The following is a 22,754-nucleotide window of genomic DNA, read 5'->3' as shown; positions in this document are numbered from 1 at the left end:
ATTTCGCTAATGAGTGTTGTAGGCTAGGAGTTATTGACGGCACTAACTTTTACAAAAGACCAGAAAACAATGTTAAGGCATTTGTGGAGAAGAAGGATGGTTCGTGTGCAGGGGCGGAGTGGGGCACTAAAATCCACCAGGAAAATTCTGACAGCACCTGTGTTAATTTAAGAACAAACAAACAAATTAAATTGTCATTTTTTTTTTATTTGGGACCATGAAAGTTCTGTAACGCCTGAATAAGACAAAAATGAATTAAGGTAAAAAATTAAGGCTAGCCTTTACAAAAATCAGCATGGGAGAGATGAGTGTGCAGGGTAACCATAAATGACATGTAGACAGTGAGCGAGTGGTATAAATATTGGTTGGACTTCTCAAACCCCCGAAGTGTAAATCTCAGAGATTTTCGCGGAAAAATCTATATGTATTTCTTATGTACGACTCATGGCTGCGTTAAAATATCTATGGGCCGGCCCGCACCTCGGCCGGCCCACTGGGAAAACTCCTGACCGCCCCGATTGCCATTCCGCCCCTGTTTGTGGGTTTTCTTCCTACACCTCACGGTAAGCTATTTCGTTGCTCTGATTGGTTAGGTCTATCCAATTGAGTGCAGAGGCATTCCCCCCCTGTATCGGTTGAAACACGCCCCATAATTATGCCCCAATGGAGCAGTATCAGACTCATATTCTGACTAGTATTGAGTATGACTACGGTCAGGCTAAGAAGGCTACGTAAACATGGAAAACTGACTAATTAAAGCCATCGAAGAGGAGAAGCGAGAGAAACAGCAGGAGACAGGTAATGATGGAATGGGATGGGGGGCAGAATCATGAGGATGAAGGTGGGGTGCAGGGGGATAAAAGAAAGGACGAGATAGAAATGACTGCGCGAAGAAAATGAAAGTAGCCAATGATGAGGCATATAGGCCTAGGCTTCGCGTGGATTGGGAGACAGACCCAAAGACTGTACCCAAAGCCACAATGCGTGGTTTGCAGTGATGTGCTATCTAACAGCTAATTAAGAACTCGCCCCTTTGATGTACAGAGGCAGAGTGTTCCATAACTTTGAGGCATAATGGATAAAAGCAGCTTCTCCACTTTGCTTGTGGAGAACTTTGGGCATGGGCAGATTATGAACTTTCGGGCCCCTGGGCCCAGATGTACAGTATTAAGGGCCCCCCACGTATTATCGTATATGTGGGAGGGGGGTTTGGGGGTCCTCCCCCAGAATTTTTTTAATTTGTTTGATGTGATTTCCTGTATTCTGGTGCTTTTTGGGGATGGCCAATACTAAATTCAATCAGATTCATAGCCTACATCCTGATTTGTTGATATTAAGGCAATGATTCCATGCAAAGGCTTGGGCTTCAGGGCCCCCTGACCCCTTGGGCCCCTGGGCCTGGGCCCGGTAGGCCTGTGCAGTAATCCATCCCTGACTTTGGGTACAATTAAAAGATTAGCATTGGAAGATCTAAGTTTCCTTTGTGGTTGATAAGATATTAAAAACTCATACTGTCTCTATTTTTCATATTTTAGTAGTGTTGGCCTAGAAAAAGATATTGTAATTTTTATACCAATTTGTCTGTAAATGTGTGAAAAAGAGATTGTAGCGCTCTTTTTTTTTACACTGTAACGCTAAATGTGCTAAAACAATTTAAAAGGTAGAGTACAATAAGAACATGTGCATCAGTGAGTGCTGAACAACAAATGAGAAACGTTTGAATTGGCCGGAGCGCACTAGTGGGGGAGCTAGACGTCATTCTTCTGAGGAGCTCAATAGTCGAGAGATAGCCTGTATGAGGGCATTCAAGTAGGTTGGAGCAGAACCAGAGATTACTTTGTAGACTTGTGTTAGAGACTTGTTTTTAATGCGAGCGGCCATAGGTAGCCAGTATACTGTAGCTGGATGAGCAGCAGGGTAACATGTGCCCTTTTGGGCTAGTTATAGACCCAGTGGCGGTCTTAACATAGAGGCATATAGAGCCTTATCATCATGAACGCTTTAAAAGCATGGTAAATTTGTATTAATATTCTTAAGAAATACGTTGAAACGTTGAAGTAGTAGTTAAAATGTCCAGTTCATGGTTATGTCCCTACACATACACCCCCTACTTTCACAATGAAATGGACTAGTCTGTAACGTTGTGCGGCACGAAAGATAAACAGTGAATAAGTTTGCCAGATCGGGTAGCGGATCTGTAGTTTGATGGAATGAGACATAAGAAACTACAAATTTGACTTGCATCTGATGTTGCAATACATCGTACTTTAATAAATCATACAACATATTCTACCTTGTCTGTGGACGTTGTTATTTGCAAAGCCGGTGCTGGATAAACAAATAGCGTGCGTGCGACAGAGGGAAAGTTCATTGGTGTTGCTTTAAGTCTTGCTTTATGAAGTATTGATGAACATACTATGAAGCATTCATGTAAGCTTTTTTGAATGTGTTATGAACTCACCCATCAAGTAAAGTGTTACCAAAATACCTGAGGGTTTTTTTCCTATTGTACAATCTCTCTCTCACACACACACACTCATACATACACACATACTCACACACAAAAGCAATTAGTAATATCTACTTTAGTTTGAATTTACAGACAGCACCATTGCAACACCAACAAACAAAACATGAATAAAACATACATGAAAGGAACACATAAATATATGTGAATGAATGAATGAATGAATGAATGAATGAATAAATAATAAATAAATAAATAAATAAATAAATAAATAAATACATCACTATTAAAACGAATGTGTTGTCCCTATCTGGGCACAGAGATGTGTTAAAAACAACACAAGTGAATACATCGTTGGTCTGTTTTGAGGAGCTTCCCAGTTGTTGCACTGTAGGCCTAGCACTGTATATGCCATTGTGCGATGTAAAATAGGAAGGGGCGTACGCCTTTGTGAGTAGAAGTAGTCAAACAATCTTCCTAAACAAACAAAAAAATAAAATAATAGTGTCAGTATTGATTTGTACAAAACAAATTACAAGAGATACAGCCTGGAATAGCTCCAGGGTTTCCTAAACAATGTTATGCTCACCTGCTCTGTCTGTGTCAAGTTTCCCAGGTTCGTTTTAAGTATGTTTAGGTTTGTCTTGATGTTGTCAATGATCTTGGATGCATTGGCATTGAGTTTGAAATTGTTTAACAAGTTGTCCATGAAGACTTCTACATTTTTTGCCAATGAACTTTCACATCCACACCTGGACTGGAAACGGGTCAAATGTATTTGTAAAATGGATTAGCACAACACATTTAAAAGCAACATAAAAAAAAAATCAAAATGGACAAACATAATCAAATGAACAAATACAGAGACATGATAGCCCTTTTTACAAATTGAGTATCTGTAAAGCATTATCAACACATTCATCAACACATTCATTCAAGAAAGGGGTAGTGTCCACCGAGGTGTGTGTGTGTGTGTCGATATACAAAATTATTGGACGAGGCAGAGGCAAAGAATTCCACTCAATGCATTATAGTTTCTTTCACCTCTGTAATGTCATCACTCATGTTACACTTTACAGCCTTTTATGGCTGAATGCTTGAGTTTAAGGCAGTTGTTCTCAAACTTTTTCTGTTATCATTTGAATTTATATGTCAGTCTGTTTATGACGCCTATGTTTGTGCGTGGCTATTTTGTTTTGAATATATGATCTTCCTTGTCAAAAAAGAAAGGTATTATTAAAGATGGGCACAAAAAAAACAAATGTCCCCCTACCCATCACGCCCCACCTGTCATGTCTCTATTCCCCACTAGTGGGGCCCGCCCCACACTTTGAGAGCCGCTGGATTAAGTTAAGTCTTACAGATACCGTATGTCAAGGGCACAGATATGTCCTGAAGGTCAACAAAGGTGTGCATGCAAAATATAAAGGCCAACACTGAGAGATATTTCTTATCTTTTCATGACTGGAAGTATAAATCCGATCCAGTTAAGGGATTACTGTCTCTACATGTCACTGACAGCAAGCTCAAATGCAAAGCCCAGTGTAAAACAAAAGGACATGAAAAAGAAATAAACTTACAGTAGTTGGGTTGTAATACCGGGGAGCTGGAGCTGTATACAGCTGAATGGAATATGAATAAAAATGTATTGTTGTAAGAATCATATAAGAATATATATATATATGATTATATATATATAGAAATATATATATATTTCTCTCATTTCAAAAAAGCAAAGTTACTTACCTTGTAACTGGTCAGATTTTCAAGGTTGTTCTGAATTTCTTTAAAAATATTTCTAATATTTTCTTTTGCCAGACAAGTTTGAAAAAGAACGGCCATAATCACGATAAACTTCATCTTCTGCAGTGTACAACTGACTGTAATGGTACTGTGTTAGCTCTGTTGCTGTTGATTTCAGTTCATGATAAGGATCCCTGCATTCATCGGTGACTTATAAAAGGAAGCCATGATGTCACTAATAGAAAAAAACTAGTGGAGTGGATTATTCACCAAACTAACCCACTTTGTCACCAACATTAGGTGAATCCCTCAAAACTGTGGGGTGCAATGGGAAAAGTACCTCATTTTCTTTCATTGTCATATAAACATTTTATTTGATTAATACTTAAAATTAATAATTTATTGTTTAATATGGTAATCATCATCAACATTTTGTAACTTGCTGTTGGATGTCAAAAGCTGGATTTGGGGTGATTGTTTTAGAAGTAGGACTTACAAGTTACTGTACATCCTTCAGTTTGTCACAGCTGCAACTCTGAAGAGCTTTCATTTCTACTGGGATTGCACCAGACACAGCCAAAAATCAAGCCCTGATCTGGTGTGGATCTGGTAGCCATGCGGAAGGGCAGGTCACCAGGACTAAGCCACAGAAGTAAATCCCAGTAAATGGCCTTTTCTATTAGAATTGCAGAATTTTTTTATTTATTTTTTTAAATACAAATATTTTTTAGGCAGGTATCGTACTAGTTTTTGATCAAAGTTCTATAAGCTGTTTACACTGAGCTCAGTATATGTTACATAGAAGTGCAAACTGTTTTATGATGATACACAATAGGCCTACATTGGGACTTGGCTTAGGATAAGGGTTGGTCAAATATAAAGGTATTACTGTAAAGTATCATTCACCACAAGTTCTCCCTGAGGGCACATAAAACAAAACCTTGATTTGAGAGAGTTCCAATCATAATAATAAGCCCCAAGAGTCTGTAGCTTCCAGTTTTTCATTTATTCAGATTTATTCATAGATTTATTTATTCAGATTTATTATATTTCTTCTATCAGAATGGTTACCATGCAGCTAACTTTTCTATCAATTAATCGTAGTGCAGTAATGAATGAATGAATAAATGAAATGTGATCCATTGGTTGTGGTCCATGGGTTGTGCGTTTTTTTTTTTTTTACAATGACGTCAAACCCGATTCAGCCAGTCATGATTAAGGACCATATTTAAGAACTATCCATTTTTTAAAGAGTGTTTTACTTTTCCTATATGATTACACTGCACATATTCTGACGAGTGGGCCACCCATGTGATCTATTCACTGGGGGTTGGGAGTAGGATGCACCTTGTGGTCACCTCTTAACTCAGTCAATTGGGTCATTCCCTGTCAAATCAGATAAGGTTGTTGTATCATTGCCTCAGATTTTGTTCAAACCTTGTCTATATTAATAATGGGTCCCAAAACCAAGGCCTGTCAATTATTTGTGTTATTAATTTGTTAATTAATCTGATATATTTCTTGGAATTACACCAGTTGTACAGCCTGGGAAGCCATGCTTGGGCATTAATATCATAAGAAGTATTATTCATAGGCAGCCCAAACTTTGTACGGTGGAAGACAAACATTTTCTCAGTATGACTGAACCATTAAAAGTTTGTATGGCATTCTCATTGATGTTCTACAAAGCCCTAGATTTGGGGAAAAGTGCCAAAAGTCTGACATTAATATAAACTTGTTTTGTACACATTTGGTGTCAGTCATTATTTTTTTCTTTACATACTATATTTTATTATTGTTGTGTTGTGTTGTGTTTTTCTGTAATTTGCATAGGATGAAAATGGTATGTGGGGTAATTAGTAGGCACTCAAAAATCTATGTGGAAGTAGTTAAGTGTATCATTCAGTGTACAAAATGCCAATATTGTACTGTACCATAGATAAATAAATAGAGTCAAAATCATTGTTTTGCCTCAGGGACAAGAATGAAATGCATTGGTATACAATGTAACCAAGTGTGTGTATTTATGTATGAATGAAACAGCACATCATTGGCACTATACACACAAAATGACTATAAATGTAAATGTAAATCAGGTTTATAGGCCAACTATACTTGCGTATACAAGGAATTTGGTCTCTGCATTAATCCCATCTGTGAATTAGTGATCACACATAGAGCACACACAGTGAGGTGAACAGAATGAGTACACAGTGCTCCTACTAGCTACCCCACATACCATTTTAGTCCTATGAACATTACCAAAAAATGCAATCACACCTTGTTTTATCCCTGTTTTATCCTTTATCTTCATGTGCAATTGTTGCAGAGACTTCAAATATTGGCTCAACATCAATATGTTTATTTGCAACCAAAATAATGGTGTCATGTGAATGCAGATATATGCAAAAATAGTTAAAAAGATCCTCAACGTCACCAGTTTTGCATTTTGTTCCATATCTAGGGCCTTAATAGGCATGCAGTACAAACTTTTAATGGTCCAAAAGTTTTTTACAGGTCTTAGTTTTGGGACCTAAATATTTGGTAGATAAACTTTAAGCAAAATCTGAAATGGTGCAGCAACCATTTTCTTGGATTTTGTCTGATTTGACACGGAATAACCCATTTAACAAAATGTAACTGAAGTTTCAATGAATCCCTATTTTGCACTGCGTTCTAAATTATGCAAATTACATTTTTCTCAGATTTTCCTAAATAGTTGATGCAAATGACAGTCGGAATAATTTCAAGTCATCAACCGTTAGAGTATAATTTGACTTTTATTGAACAAACCTCCCAATGATAACAGTATTTTTTCAAAAACAAAAAATTCAAAATGTACTGTTCCAAATTAGTATATGCCCAACAGAGTTTCAAAGCATTATATAAGTTGTAAAGAACTAAAAATGATAATTTGTTGAATTTGCAGCATCAGGAGATCATATAAATTAAATTAAAAGTTATTTCAATCAAAAACATCTTAACAGGCTAAGTTACATGTTAACATAGGACCGCTTCATTGATATCACCTACTATTCTTGCATCCATTGAACTTGTGAGTTCTTGGAGTTTCTGCTTAAATGTCTTTGCAGGATCTCGCTGCTTGGATGTGAACTGCCTCCAACTCTCATAGATCTTTTGCTTGATGATGCTCCAAAGGTTCTCACCACACCATGAGTTTCTCTCCTTATGCCCATAGCAGCCAATGACCCAGAGGTATTCTTTGCAGCATGAGATTGTCATGCATAAAGATGATTTTGCTACGGAAGGCACAGTTCTTCTTTTTGTACCACGGAAGAAAGTGGTCAGTCAGAAACTCTACATACTTTGCCAAGGTCATTTAGATAGATAGATAGATAGATAGATAGATACTTTATTGATCCCCAGGGGAAATTCAAGGTCTCAGCAGCAGCATACATACAACACAAACACATTCTTTAACAGCAGAAAGAGTAATTAAAGTATATAATATAAAAACACAACTACCTGTAAGCAGTAAGGACAGTATAAGATCAAGAATATGCTAAATATACTAAAATACAAATTATACTAACACTTAATACAATATATAAAAATATACTAAAATACAAATTACAAAAATACAAATTATACTAACACTTAATCTAAATCAATTCTAAAAACAGTATCCACATAGTGGTGATTAATAAATCAGAGGCGCTTGCAATGACTGAGGCAGGGACTGAGCCTGTGATTCTCTGTGCATAGTAAGGTATGGTAAGGTGCTCTGTGTGAATGAGTGTCATGGTGGTAGTGCAATGGTGATAGTGGTCATGGTGATAGTGCAAATGAGTAAGTCAACAGTGCAACAATGCAGAAATAAAGTAAAGTCTATATATCTATATATTTAACTATTTAAGAAAATGTATAAGTGTGGCCACAGTTCAGCTGTGGCATGGAGGGGGGGGGGTTATGCATATGTGCTAATGTGCTAATATAGCACGCAAACAGTGAGGCATAAAGACAGTGGTACAAGTGGCTAGTGGACAGACAGTACCAAACATGGAGGGGGTGAAGAGGCAGACAGACTAGAAGTCTATCTCTCCTCTTCCCTTAAGTGAGGCATTGAACAGTTCAATGGCCCTGGGGACAAATGACTTTCTCAGTCTGTCAGTTGTGCAAGGCAGTGAGCGAAGTCTCCAGCTGATCAGGCTCTTCTGCTTAACAATAGTGCTGTGGAGTGGGTGACACTCATTGTCCAAGATGTTGATCAGTTTGTTCAGGGTCCTTTTGTCAGATAGTGAAGTGATGCACTCCAGTTCAGCTCCCACCACAGAGCCAGCTTTCCTTACCACCCTGTCAATTCGCCCCACATCCTTCTTCCTTGTGCTTCCTCCCCAGCATACTACTGCATAGAAGAGGACGCTGGCAACAACAGACTGGTAGAACATCCTGAGGAGCTTACTGCACACATTGAAGGACCGCAGCCTCCTCAGGAAGTACAGCCTGCTCTGCCCTTTCTTGTAGAGTGCATCAGTGTTGGCTGGCCAGTCCAGTTTATTGTCCAGGTGGAGACCCAGATACTTGTAGGTGCTAACCACCTCCACATTGACATTGACATTTTCATACTGTCAAGGACCTACCAGCTTTCTCCCCATGATTTTGGCCCAAAAAATGACTCCGCCACCTCCTTGCTGACGTCTCAGCCTTGTTGGGACATGGTGGCCATTCACCAACCATCCATTACTTTATCCATCTGGATCATCTAGGGTTGCACGGCACTCATCCGTAAACAAAACTGTTTGAAAATTAGTCTGCATGTATTCCTGAGCCCACTGCAACATGCCTGTAAGCATTGTTTAGGGGTGGCCGAATAGTAGGTTTATGCACACTGCTTGAGGATCCCACACCTTGAGGTTCGCGGGACCAGTGGCTTCAAATACCTGTTTGCTGCTTTGCAATGGCATTTTAGCAGCTGCTCTCTTAATCCTATGAATTTGTCTGGCAGAAAAAAATAAATGTTAATGACACTTAAATCCAATTTGCATAATAATTTTGGAACATGGTGTATTTTATTTGTTTTTTACTCACTTTTTAAACTGATATACTGTATTATCACAATACATGTATGTACATGTAAGGTTAAGGTATACGCTTTAACTGTGTGCTCATTGTGTATAACTATGAGAGGTACACAGGGAGGTGTGTCACTTAGTTACCTGCTCAGGGGGGCCGGCAGGAGGCCCCCAGAGAGCATATAATATATAGTATTATTGGGGGTGGGGGGGGGGGGGTGTTCACATTTTCTAGCAGCGCCCCTGCTCTGTATTATAATGAGAGTTCTGGTATTTGATTAATTGACGTGAAACACTGCAAACTTACAAATTAACCACCAGGGTGTGTGTGTGTGTATCTGTGTGTGTGTGTGTGTGTGTGTGTGTGTGTGTGGTGTGCATGTCTGTGTGAGGGAAGTATTCTTAATCATCACCTGTCACACCATCAAGCTTTAATCAGTGCAATTCTACGTCCTTTGAGCATGACAAAACAGGGAAGTAAGCTCTGTAACTTCCCCCTAGTTCCACCCACTGGGCCTTAATCATAGAAAGATGGTGGCAACTGCCCACAACGTATAGGTAATGTGGGCGACACTGTATGGATCGATGGAGTTACACAAGATTGTGTAATTGACATAATTGAGTTACACAAGATTGTGTAACTACATCAATGTCATCAAAAGTCATCAGACACCCTTAGCATGTGGCCCAGAGGTCATGAATGAGCTTAGCCTAGGGTTAGGGTTGAGAAGACAAGGCTTCAAATCTTGAAGCCCAAAGCTTCAAAAGTCATCAGACACCCTTAGCATGTGGCCCACACAGGGGTTAAAGTGGGGGGATGGGGCGAAACGCAGTTCCATCAGCATGTACTGTCAAACTGCAGCCTGCCTCTCCTTCAGGATCATGGTGTATCAAAATATATCACCCCCTGGGCTGGCCCCGCCTTCACTAACACCCCCTGGGCTGGCCCCGCCTTCACTAACACCCCCTGGGCTGGCCCCACCTTCACTAACACCCCCTGGGCTGGCCCCGCCTTCACTAACACCCCCTGGGCTGACCCGCTATCTCCCCGTTGTCCCTTCCTGACGTTACAGTAGGTTCTCATGGGTCTCCTGTCTGATTTGAGTGCACATGTGTCGGTTGACGCATGCAGATCAAGTCGCTGTGTTTACAGTTGCTGTTCTAGCCAGAGCACGTAGATGTTGAAGGGAAGTTAAAGTCAAAGGTGAAGTGATGTTAAAATTCCACAATTTAAACATGACAACACGGCAGTATACGGCTCTAGCTCTAGCTGTTCATCTGCTGGTCAATGACAAACGTTTGGTTAACTGTGTGTTGCCCCCTGCAGGTAACCCCCAGAACCTAGTCAACGTCAGCCGTTTTTCAGACGTAACCCCAGGCCTAGGCAGTTAAGACCCACGATACCCCCTAGAGGTTATTGTAGATAGCAGGGACCTACTGTCGAGCGAAGTTGCACGTCTTCCCTCTGCGGCGCAGATAACCTATTACTCCTATTTTAAAATATCCCCCTTGGAAGTTGATCGGGCTTCCGTGGTGGATTTATTGAGATGTTTATGAAATGAGGAGCGACTACGCCTAGGTCTCGAACAGTTGGCTAGCGTGCAAAGATGTTTGACCCTAGAGTTTATCTAGAAACACAGGTTATAGGATACTTCTTGCTCAGGTTTTATAAGGATGGAGATTTTATTACCGTCCTGCAGTACTAAAGTCCAACCAACCCAAGTCTTAGGGGCTTGAAGACGCAAAAATCTGAAGACTCCTTCCAGAGTGTAGAGTTTTGAAGACGACCCGGGTTGCGTCTCCATCTAAACGGCTAAACCAAAGATCCTTGATTACCTCTCTGGCTAAACTGTCAAATTAGAATGTCTGCGCGTGACGTACCGGGGTTCTATCACACCACCACCCAGCGGTCTGGAATGCATATCCAATCGAATATCACATACTCTTGCGTCTTCATATAAACAAAGATTTCCCCCTGAGAATGCTCGTCTAAACGCAAATAAAAAAAATGAAGACGAGACGCCACTTCTGCGTCTTCTCTTTTCATCGTCACCGTATAAACGTAGCCTTAGACAGAGCAGATGAATAACCACAGAAGAGTCAAGTTATCTTACCCTCCTGCTGGAATTCGTAGAAAAACCAAGAAAAGACACAAATACTGCTTGAAGAATTGGATGCCAAGGTTAAATGAGTTTTTTACTTTTCAGCACTTTGGTGATGTTACAAAATGCGGCGTAATATCCACTTGCAGGTTACAATGTTGTAGAAAATGGAAAAAGAGTAAATCCACAAAATAGGAAAATAGTAGATCCACAAATGGAGAAGAGATTACTATAAAAATGGTAAATCCACAAATGGAGAAAAAGAGAATATAAGGAAAAAAGTAAGTCCTCAAAAAGGGGAAAAAGTCAGCTGATTGTCTTCTGCAGTCACTCTCTGTCGGAGTAGCAGGTCTGATATCTGCAACAGGTTCCACAGTGTTTCGGTCCGCGACTCAGCCTGGCACGACGTCCAACACTTTGCTTCTCAACGAATTTCGGAGGACAAATTCTAACAACCGCACGCAACATCATAAAGCAAAAATCCAACGAGTTGAAGGAAGGAAAAAAAGAAGAAGCAGCCCCGATCATTTGGTTCGACCCCTATTTATACTAGGTAGTCTTGACCTCCCCCACACATTCCTAAGGCAAATCAATCCTACTTTCCCACGACAGTTTAGAACCTTCTAGAAGTTCCCACGATAGCTGGGAATATTCTCACGGTAGCTGGGAATATAGCTGGGAATATCCTCACGATAGCTAATACATTCTAGAAGTCACTGATCTTAACCAACAATTTAAAATGACACACATTACTTCTCCGGGTTACATTTCGGAGATGCTACATTACATTCAGGTTTACAGATAGTTTCCAGAGGTTACATAAACAGTTTACATTCAATGACAATTATAACAATGTGACACATTACATTTAACAACATACACTTTTACAGTCATCAAGAGAGTTCGGTTACATTCTTACAGGTTACAAACACTTATGGCATTACAATGCAATCTGAATACATTCATTTAAACAGTTTAAGGCACTTTACCCATTCTCTAAGTACATAATTCCCTAAACTTTACAATATCAGGCTACTAAAGTACTTGTATTGATACATTTCATTCATCGCACTTTATTATTTATTATGAGGTCATTGTTTGCAGTTATGGTTCATTTTCCATTCTTTAATTCACATTCAATATTCATCAAGTATTTCTGAGGTCAGGGCAATCTGGTTTAGTAATCCAGCACATTGTTCATCATCTGTTACAACACATTCATCCACTTCCACACTTTCAGGTAAACTTAATTCAAGAGTAGGTTGCAAGGTCATTGGTTTAACATTACGATTCAATTCCTGGTCAGTTTCTTTCCTAATTTGCCTAAATATATTTTCTAGGTCAGACAGATTACCTTAATAGCTAATGCTGAATCTAGCCTTTCTGCCTTTTCGCCTTGTAAGTCGTATTGGTTTTGTGCTACCGCTCTGTGGTCCATATGGATGGTGTTCAGGCAACACGTCAACTGCAAGGTAGCTGGCTAGCACTCCAGCTTGTCAATATTAACAGAGAAAAAATAGCCTATTGTTTCCTGATTGGAAAACACGTTGGTAATGTTAATGTCACACAATCTGTCCACAAAGAATCACATGAACGAGCTTTCAAGTTCTTCCCAATTAACACAGAGAAAGTGAAAAAGGTAATCTCACTTCTATCAAATAGCAAAGCTAAGGACATATATGGTTGTGATACAGCTTTTTTAAAACAACACAAGACATCCATTATGATACCTCTAGCCGTGATCATAAACAAGTCTTTTAATGAAAATGTCTTTCCCAGTGTGCTTAAGCCTGCCATTGTCACCCCTGTGCAGAAATCTGGGGATGCTGACCCATCAGTACTCTCTCTGCTACGCTGCTTCAAAGGTACAACTAATGCACATCTGACTAACTAGCAGAACAACTAATTGCACATCTGGACTCTAAGTCCCTCTTACATCCTATGCAATTTGGTTTCAGAAAAATACATTCCACTGAAACAGCATGCTGCTACTGTACTTCCTTGAGGAAATTGAAACTAGCTCAGATCCAGGAGGAGTGGTGGGGGCAGTCTTCCTAGATTTACGCAAAGCCTTTGATACAGTAAATCATGAGGTACTGATACACAAACTTGGCAAATATGATATCTCCACAAATGTCCAAAATTGGATACAATCCTACCTAAGTAGCCAAAAACAATTATGTATGCTGATGACCCCGTTTTATATCCACATGGGAGAAGTGAAACTGTCAAGTTGTCAGTTTAGTTGTGCAGATTCCCCAACTTGAAAGGGATCTTGACCCGTCTACATGGAGATTAAAACTGGAATCCACTCAGTTTGTTTTCTTTTCCACTTTTCTTTTTCTTTTTATTTCCTTTAGCAGTGGTCAAACAGGTAAAAAAAAACTTTAAACAACCAGAAAAATACACACATAAGTAATCGCACAAAACACATAAATATCCAGAGTTGCAACGGTTTGGCTTGAATTCCCTGCTACTTGAAAACAAAGAAGATGGATGTTGGCGAACAGCCTATGACACGAGTAAAGCTTTTTTTTTTTTACTGAAAGTTGGCAAAAGTTTGAACTAGCCAACTAGCTCCGTTGGTGGGAAAACACATGGGACTCATATCGCTGTCCTATTGCGTTTAGAGGGAATTTGAAAGACACCCGATTATCCCGCCTCTCGGACTGAGCACTGCGAACGGTGAGTGCCCAGACCCTACATTTTAATGTGGGTCTGGCTCGTCAGACTAGTCTGATGAACCTGGAGAACAACATCATTGACATTCAACTTGTGCAGGTTACTGGTGTCATAGATGTTATATAAATGGTTATTCATGTCACAACACACACCACTCTTGTCTCTCAAATGTTCTGTCACTCTCTTTAGCTTTCTCTCTCACTCACACACAAACACACACACACACATCTCTCCTACAAACCACACTAAAATTACATTCAGTCCCAAACTTTTCCTTGCGTTGGCTAAAAAAGACAAAGAAAAACAAGCATGGTTGAACATTATCACTGATCAGAATCAGTTGAACATTATCTTTGTTTATCAACCTCATTTGTGTACTAGATGTCTCCCTTCGTGTGAGGTTAGCGGGAGTCACAACATAGTAAAAGAGGGGCTAAAAAGAAGTCTTGAACTTGAGCTTAAGGAGCAAAGCACACAGCACTCCTATGACGTCTGGCACTTTGAAAAGAGTAAAACTTGTCTCTGTGTTATTTTCAATTCAAAATATAATTTGATTAACAACTAATCACTAATGATCAGCGGGCAACCTGTAGAGTGAGAATTAAGTTTTAAATACCTTGGTGTCCACCAGGCTTGGAATTTCACCATTCTGGGGGCAAGGCCACTTGGCCTTCAGTTGGGCATATTGGCATACAGGGGGCACAAAGGCCACATGTCAGGGCACCAAGGCCAAAGTTAACTATACAGTAGTAGCATATAAAAATGATCAAAGTTGTATTTAACCATATTCACTGCAGTAGACCTGCATCACTGAATGAAACATTACAAAAACATGAAACATGACATATTACATAGAACTGTAAATCATCTGATCATCTAATAATTACAGATATCTAGGCTATATATAACATTTATTTTATATTTGGCCTGCTATTAAATCATGTATATTGAACAATTTAAGCACAGCTCAGCTTTAAGAAACTCAAATAGCCTAGATGCATGCTTAGCATTTTGTGATCATTAAGGCTACTTTCACAAACTCTTAGTCAGCTGTCCTCTGATTTACCAATATCTAGGCGATATTTGTAACATATATTTTGTATTTGGCCCGTTATGAAATCATGTGGAACAATTTAATCACTGTACAACTTAAAGCCCAAATTTGGAGACATCCATGCATGTCGAAATTTACTGCAAATTCAAAACTGGATTACTCTGGAACGGCTAACTGTACAGGGGACTGCTTTACACCTTTGCGTTCAGTAAGGTCTGCTGTTTATTCTGATATATGGTTTGTCATGTGTTAAAAGAAGGGTTCGTGAAGTATAAGAGTAGATGAATGGGTAGGGAGATCATGGACGCAAAACCTTCAGTAGAATGTATGATTAAATTGAATTATATTATTTACTTTTCTCGTGAACCGTTCAACACAGCAATTATCGGCCAACATCGTTTAAAAGCTGAGAAAAAGCTCTTTCATGTGATACTTGTGATGTCTGTGTGATGATGAGTAGGCTACTTCGCAAGTATTTCAACTGAGAAGAATGGGTGAATTTGGACGCACTTTCTTTCTTGCGCTGTCACTTTCTCCACTGCGTAAAATACTAAATTAATTTGCGCTGTGAATGCTAAGATTATTTTGACAGGCCACAGGCTAAATAAAAATCGCTATTAGTAGGACGCAAAGCAGAATATTGAAAGAAGGGGGCACCAAGGCCACCGTGGCCTGTAAACCTCTGATTTTCAAAGCCATGGCCGCCGTGAAATTCCTACCCTGGTGTCCACATTACTGAAGACTTAACATGGACTGTTAACACTCAATATGTTCTGAAGAAGTCCAGACAACGACTCTACTTCCTTCGTCAGCAAAGGAAATTCAAAGTTTCTACATCCATCATGAAGGCCTTCTACACTTCAGCGGTTAAGAGTGTTCTAACTGGTAGCATCATCACCTGGTATGGGAACTCCACAGTTAGAGATTGTAGTACTCTGCAGAGAGTAGTGCGCTCACCTGAACGTACTATAAGAACTCAACTCCCTGCTCTACAAGATATCTATTCCAGAAGAGTACTCCTAAGAGCCCAAAAGATTCTTAAGGACTCTTCTCATCCTAACAATGGATTATTCCTACCGCTGAAATCAAGACGCCTATGTAGTCACAAAGCCAGAACTGAGAGACTGAGGAGAAGTTTTTATCCCCAGGCCATCCGAACTCTGAACTCACACTATACTGACTTTGCACACATTCACTCCTCAGCACTCTCAAACATTTCCCAACTCTGAACTCACACTATACTGACACTAACTCACACACACCTACAAGACTTTTAGCACTTTTACATCCCTCTCCCTATGCTACAGACCTTTTATTTATTTTCTTATTTCATCACACGTCAAAACACACACACACACACACACACACACACACATATCTGACGTTCTCCAACTTTTGCACATCTCCATAGAACTTTTTATTTATTATTTTTGATTTCTCCTCCATCTACCTATGTCCGTGATTGCCTAGCCTTTCTGCCCCCCCCCACCCCCATCCCCAACACACACACAAAAAACACACATACTTACATCATCACTGTCATCACCTCACATACATACAGCACACTGCTTGCTACAGTAAGCCTCCTCTACATACTTGCTGCACACTGCCCCCCCCCCCTCCCTACATACACAGCACATTGTCTTCAGGATCTTCTCCAACACACATCCTCTACATACTTACAGCACACTGCCCCCACCTACCCACACACACACACACAGTCACTGCTCCACTCCCCTCCCGCCCACACACACATCTTCACTGTCATCTTCACACTCACATACATCATACATACAGTACTCTGCTTGCAATAGTAAGTCCCTTTACCATACTTGCAGTACACTGCCCTACATACACAGCACATTATTTCATCAGGAAGCTTCTCCAACACACATCCCCAACATACTTACAGCACACTGCCCCCCCCCCCCCCCCCCCCAATACACAGCACATTGTCTCATGAGGAAGCTTTTCCAACACACATATTACACACTACCCTCTCCCCACATACACAGCACACTATCCCATCTCCCCTGTCATCCCCCCAACACACCAAGACCCCTGGCAGTTGGGTTAGCCCCTTGAGCCGTGGATCTGCCCAAGGTTTCTTCCTTGGTAAGGGAGTTTTTCCTTGCCCCTGTTGCTCTTGGGTGCTCCTTGTTGGTGCCCCCCCCTAATCCCAATCCTCCCCCACCTTTCTTATGCAGCCCTTGCCACTTAATCTACTAAACCCCTCTTCTACCCCCCCCCCATAAATGCACAAATAGGCTGACACCAGACATAATTTCACTGCATTTCTTACTTCCAGGAACTATATGCATGTGACAATAAACTTCCTTGTATCCTTGTATCCTTCAAATTAAAATACCAAAACTGTAATAGATTTAGAGTATAGAGTGTTTAGAAGTAAACAATTTATTTTGTTCATCAGATTCATTTTGACACCTTCTATGTTGTTCATCAGGTCTGTCTAAGAAACTGGACAAAATTGCCAAAGAGAAGGAGTGTGCAGTTGTGAAGAAGTGGCAGCGCGGAATCAGGAACCATGTTTATTGGTGTGCAACCTCATCATCCACAGGGACAGAGAAGGTTGTGAACCACATAGAAAATAAACACAAGTGCCTGCATCCAGTTCGCCAGACAAGAGATCATAAGACATGTGTAATCATCCATTGTACATAATGTTGTATAATTACTTTTGTTGTTATTCAGTTATTAATTAACAATATGCATTTAGGTTCCAAAGCCCTCTTCAAAGTTGAGAAGCTGCTGTCAAATAAAAGGGTCCTTACTGATGTGGAGAAGTTGAGCTCCAAGTACCAGACCTCAACATTGGAGGCCTTCCACAATATTGTCACACGCTTCACTCCAAAAAATGTTGTGTTTTCATACATTGGGATGTTGTGCAGGTATATTTTGATGTATTAACAGTCTAAGACTATATTTATAAATGGAAAAAATGCAGTAAACAATGACATGAATGGATATTCTAGTTTGATTTGACCTTTCTAGCTCAAGCTTTGAATGGATATTCTAGCATTTCAACGAAAATGCTGGCCGCACCCAGGCCAGGACAACATCAGGGAAACTAAGATACAGGGTGCTATTTCCTAAGGCCAAAAAGGGAGCACACACCATGAAGGCAGTGAAAACACAGGCCACATACTGTAAGTTGTTCAAAGAACTAGATGTACCTCAGAGCGGTACAAAATATGACCGCCGCCCAGTCCAGCACATTTTTTCCACAAAAATAAATCACACTGAAAGGCCTATATGATTCTAACTGTCGCACTAAATTGCATTATCCACACTCAATCCTCACTGGTATCTTCTAGACAACAAGTACCAAAACATGATTAGTTCATAGATTTCACATGTAAAATTAATTTTATACAACCCCACCCCCATCTTGCCTGTTCATAATTCTGAGAAATTCTTGAATTGTGTGCATGTACATGTTTATGTTTATGTGTGTGGGTGTGTGTGTGTGCGTGCTTGTGTGTGTGCCTGCATACAGTATGTGCCTGTGTTTGTGCATATGCATGCATGCGTACGGTACATATGTCTACTGTGTGAGTATGTGTCATACGTATGATTACTGTGAATGTATGTGTGCGTGTGTATCTGTTTATGCACATGTGTGCATATGGAATGGGTTAACATGACCCCTGAAGGCAAACATTCGGAAAAAATTGGTCATCCTAGGCCCTACAGTTCTCAAGATATTCACAGAAAACTGTGTCTGCCCTACCCTCCTTTTGGGAGGTCCAGTCCAGCGGGGGGGCTACAGATCAAAATGAAAAACGGTTCCATGCTATCCATGTGGGGTTACATGCCCACCAAGTTTCGTGTACCCTGGTCTTTCAGTGTCCCGGGAATCCTTGTTGGTGTAGGTCACTAAATGTACACATAAATTATTTTATTGTAAGGCCCCCCATGAATGAAAGTTCACAAAACTTGGCATGCATTCGGAGGGTGTCATAATGATCCTACACTTTCAATTTCGTACAGTTTTGACCATGTCAGCCAGAGATATTGTGATAAAAACACCTAATTTTTTGCTTTTTAATTTTTAACTAGGTGGCGCTATACATGAAATAAGTGGTAATGGGATAGGTTGACATACCCCCTTATGTTCCCCGTTTTCCCCCAAAAGGGTCCTATGTTCCCCGCTAATTGTCGGGGAACATAGAACCCATTTTTTAAAAAACGGTTCTATGTTCCCCGCAATTCCTTAACAGGTCCTAATATTATTATATGGGCGGTGGTAGTGTAGTGGTTAAGGAGCTGGGCTAGCATGCAGTAGCCTGAAAGTTGTCGGTTTAATTCCCGGCTTCCACCGTTGTGCCCTTGAGCAAGGCACTTAACCCCAAGTTGCTCCGGGGACAATGTGATCCCTTGTAATATAGCTGACATATGTAAGTCACTTTGGTCAAGAAGTGTCTGCTAAATGTAATGTAATGTAATGTAATGTAATATTATAGTGCTGATGAAAAATCTCTCTACCGACACTGTACAAACTAGTATGGTCAGTAGGAGGTGTCCGCTTCGAAAATAACAAACCAAATCTAATTTACTCCTACTTTACAATCGCTTGTCTCACTGTCATACACAACAGCACAACACAACTCATCCACACGTAATCCACATCAACTCTGACTAACTACAATAAACGTCTTAGAACTCATTATTCTAATCCCACCCCTTATCAATAACTGACCTATCTAAACCCCTAAATATTCCCTCCCGGACACCTCCCCCCAATCATAACACATCAAAATTGATTGACACATTCTATGATACATAATGGAGAGGTAGAAACACTCTTGCGCATGCACGCACAGACACCGGGAAAACAGGAGACACAGTCGAACACAGAACAGCACAGGGACAGTCCAACAAGGAGGCAAATAGCCTCGCTACAATATTTAGAAAGGGCTTGTTTTTTCCACCATAATTTCCATAATTGCTGGATTGCATGACAAAAGCCTATGCCTTTGCTGATTTGCATTAGAACCAATAGGCCTATTGCTTATCACAAATGATTGGCTTTAGAATACCGTCTGAAATAGGCTAAACTCATTCGCTTGCATGGATCTCTCGGTGGGCACAGATCGGTAATTTAGATAGATAGATAGATAGATCGATACTTTATTGATCCCCAGGGGAAATTCAAGAATTTGACCAGGAGCGCAGCAGCGTTCACTCTGAAAAAAAATTTCAACAGATGTTTTAAAGTCACACAGTCAACTAAGAAAAGTATTTTGCCTGCCTAATTTTTTGACTGCTGAATTTCGGGTACTAGGCTGTTGCCCTCCCAAATTGTGTTAGGCTACTGTAGCCTACTCAGCCAGAAATGTATGTGCATGTGCGTTCGTGAATTTGGAGATTGCCGACAGTTCGGGTCAGGTGAAAGTTTGTGCCAATGTAGCCTATAGGCCTATGTGTAAGAAAACTGTCACAACCTGCCTGTTATTTCAATTGATTAATCATTGACGGGGCGGGAAAATTCATTCAGCAGAGGTAGGGATGTACAAACCAGAGGGGGAGTTGATCCCCTCCATTCCCCCCAACAAATTACACACTGAGTGTATTTATTATCAGTATCAATTGTTTATTTAGTTTAGTTTATTTAAAAATATCCAAACGTGACAAAACAAAAGCCTGTAAACAACATTTACAGCCTAATCTCTCCTCATCTAGGCCTATTTGGATGTGCCCGTCAAACGGCCTGTAGCCTATTTGCCATGGAATTTGGCACTGATGGTGGAAAAAATAACAGACCGGGGAACATAGGACCTTTTTTCAAAAATTGAATATTAATGAGAACTGGCACAAATCGAGCTGAGCCTTCCTGCAGGGTCCACGCTAGAATGGCTTGAAACAAGGTAACCAAGGCCTTTTCTCCACAAAAAATGTTACAGAGTCCATGGTAAACTCAAGATATTGTCACAAAAGTAATGAAATACAAGTGGCAGGGCACCTTTAAAGGTTGTATCAGCAATTATGGGTGATGTCACTTCTGTTGGGTGTTTGAAGCGAGATCCCAAACAAACCGAGCTAGCTCGCCCCTCCCTTCCATGTTTCGTGCATCATGAAAAAAACGATAATGAACGATTATGAGTCCCATGCGTTTTCCTACCCACGGAGCTAGTTGGCTACAGTAGTTCAAACTTTTGCCAACTTAAAGAAAGCTTAACTTGTGTCACGCTGTTCGCCAACAGCAACATCCATCTTCTTTGTTTTCAAGTAGCAGGGAATTCACGCCGAACCGTTGCAACTCTGCCATCAATCATTATGTTAAGCCCACCTACCGACTACACGGATGTGATTGGCCTTATCGAAGTTTATTTTTTTCAGCTCGCAAGCCAACGGAGAGTTGCTAGACTACTGTGGCAGCAAAATACATAAATTACATTTGCTGCCGCTAGGGTGCGTCTAGATTTCTAGGTTAGAGAAAAACATGAATTGAATCCATTTAAGATGAGTCTGGAACATAACAAAATGTGCACAACTTGAAAGGGACTGAAAACTTTTAGTATGCACTGTAGATAAATGCAAAGGACAAGATAGTTGTGGTCCAAAGGGGCTGAGTAAGTCGTCACATCCCCTGTGTCATTGTTAAGTGGGGAATTCTCCATACATGATTGTGATTCATTGTCCTTGAATTAAAATACCATAGTAAGGGGTGTATTCAATTTATTTTTGATAGTGTGAGAAAATCATCTGTGGTGGGCCGAACAGTGAACATAAGAGGAGGAACAAACCAAGGTGTGAAATTGAAACCAAAGATCTTAGAGCATGCATTCTATTACATGCACAGGGGCAAGCCCCCGTTCTGTCTGAGAGGTTCCTAGTGTCTGTAGCCACAGGTCATACTAAAATTTGACCTTTGCCATAAATAAGGAAAGTAAAGACTATAAGGCCATGTTTATTAATCAATAAGAGTGATAAGAGAGTTTTAAAACATGTATGTGTAATGTTTTGCTTGAAATGCGGTCCTAATTAATATCAAGATACAAAATAAATATTTTTGAATCACTGCCTGAAGGATAAGAATTGTATTTGTTCATGCCAAGGCCTCCCAAATAGCAGAACTTCTGATCTAGGCCCACCTTTGTCAAGATGTGTTCAAAAACATTTGTTCTCCATTTTTGTAAGGTAGCTGGCAGCAGTAGCTAACTAACTTGGATGCTAGCACGCTGTCAGGAACAAAGCAGCTTTGTGGTAGAAGCAGCCATTGTTACATGTTACTGTTTTTTTTTTTTTACAATTGCTTAAACACTAAAATCAAAAGTATTCCACAGTTAGGGATTGTTCGTTATTTATTGAAGGGGGCAGCGGAGGGATTTGGTGTGCTTCTGTCAAAAATTGCATGACCCTCCCTTGCCTGCAAGAAAAATTTCAATGACCCTCCGTCAGAATTTTCAAAAAAGACATGACCCTCCCCTGCCAATAGTCGCTGTATTCCACCCGCACTGCTTTGCGCTAAGTAGATACACTGTGATGACGTTAATAAATCAACCTCTGCTTTCTGATCTTACACATCACACTCCACCAAGATGGTGGCTATTTCAGTAGATTTACTCAACTGTGGAAACACAATAAGCATGGAAACTAAATGCACACTTCCTGCATAACTGCATTACTTAAAATACTAAGTTACTCCTCTA

The 22,754-nt window shown here is 40.2% G+C and overlaps 1 long non-coding RNA gene across 1 annotated transcript; it reads right to left on the bottom strand.

Annotated features, from left to right (window-relative positions):
• Nucleotides 1-6,424: 6,424 nt before the first annotated feature.
• On the bottom strand, nucleotides 6,425-21,859 carry LOC121694454. Its single transcript, XR_006025760.1, has 3 exons — nucleotides 21,845-21,859; nucleotides 17,299-17,303; nucleotides 6,425-6,502 (listed from the first exon to the last, which is right to left on the bottom strand). It is a non-coding gene; the product is annotated as an uncharacterized LOC121694454 (long non-coding RNA).
• Nucleotides 21,860-22,754: the final 895 nt, after the last annotated feature.

Source organism: Alosa sapidissima, chromosome 20 (genome assembly GCF_018492685.1).
Source record: "Alosa sapidissima isolate fAloSap1 chromosome 20, fAloSap1.pri, whole genome shotgun sequence".
Classification (NCBI taxonomy): Eukaryota; Metazoa; Chordata; class Actinopteri; order Clupeiformes; family Clupeidae; genus Alosa; species Alosa sapidissima.
This window is presented reverse-complemented; position numbering and strand designations above follow the sequence as displayed.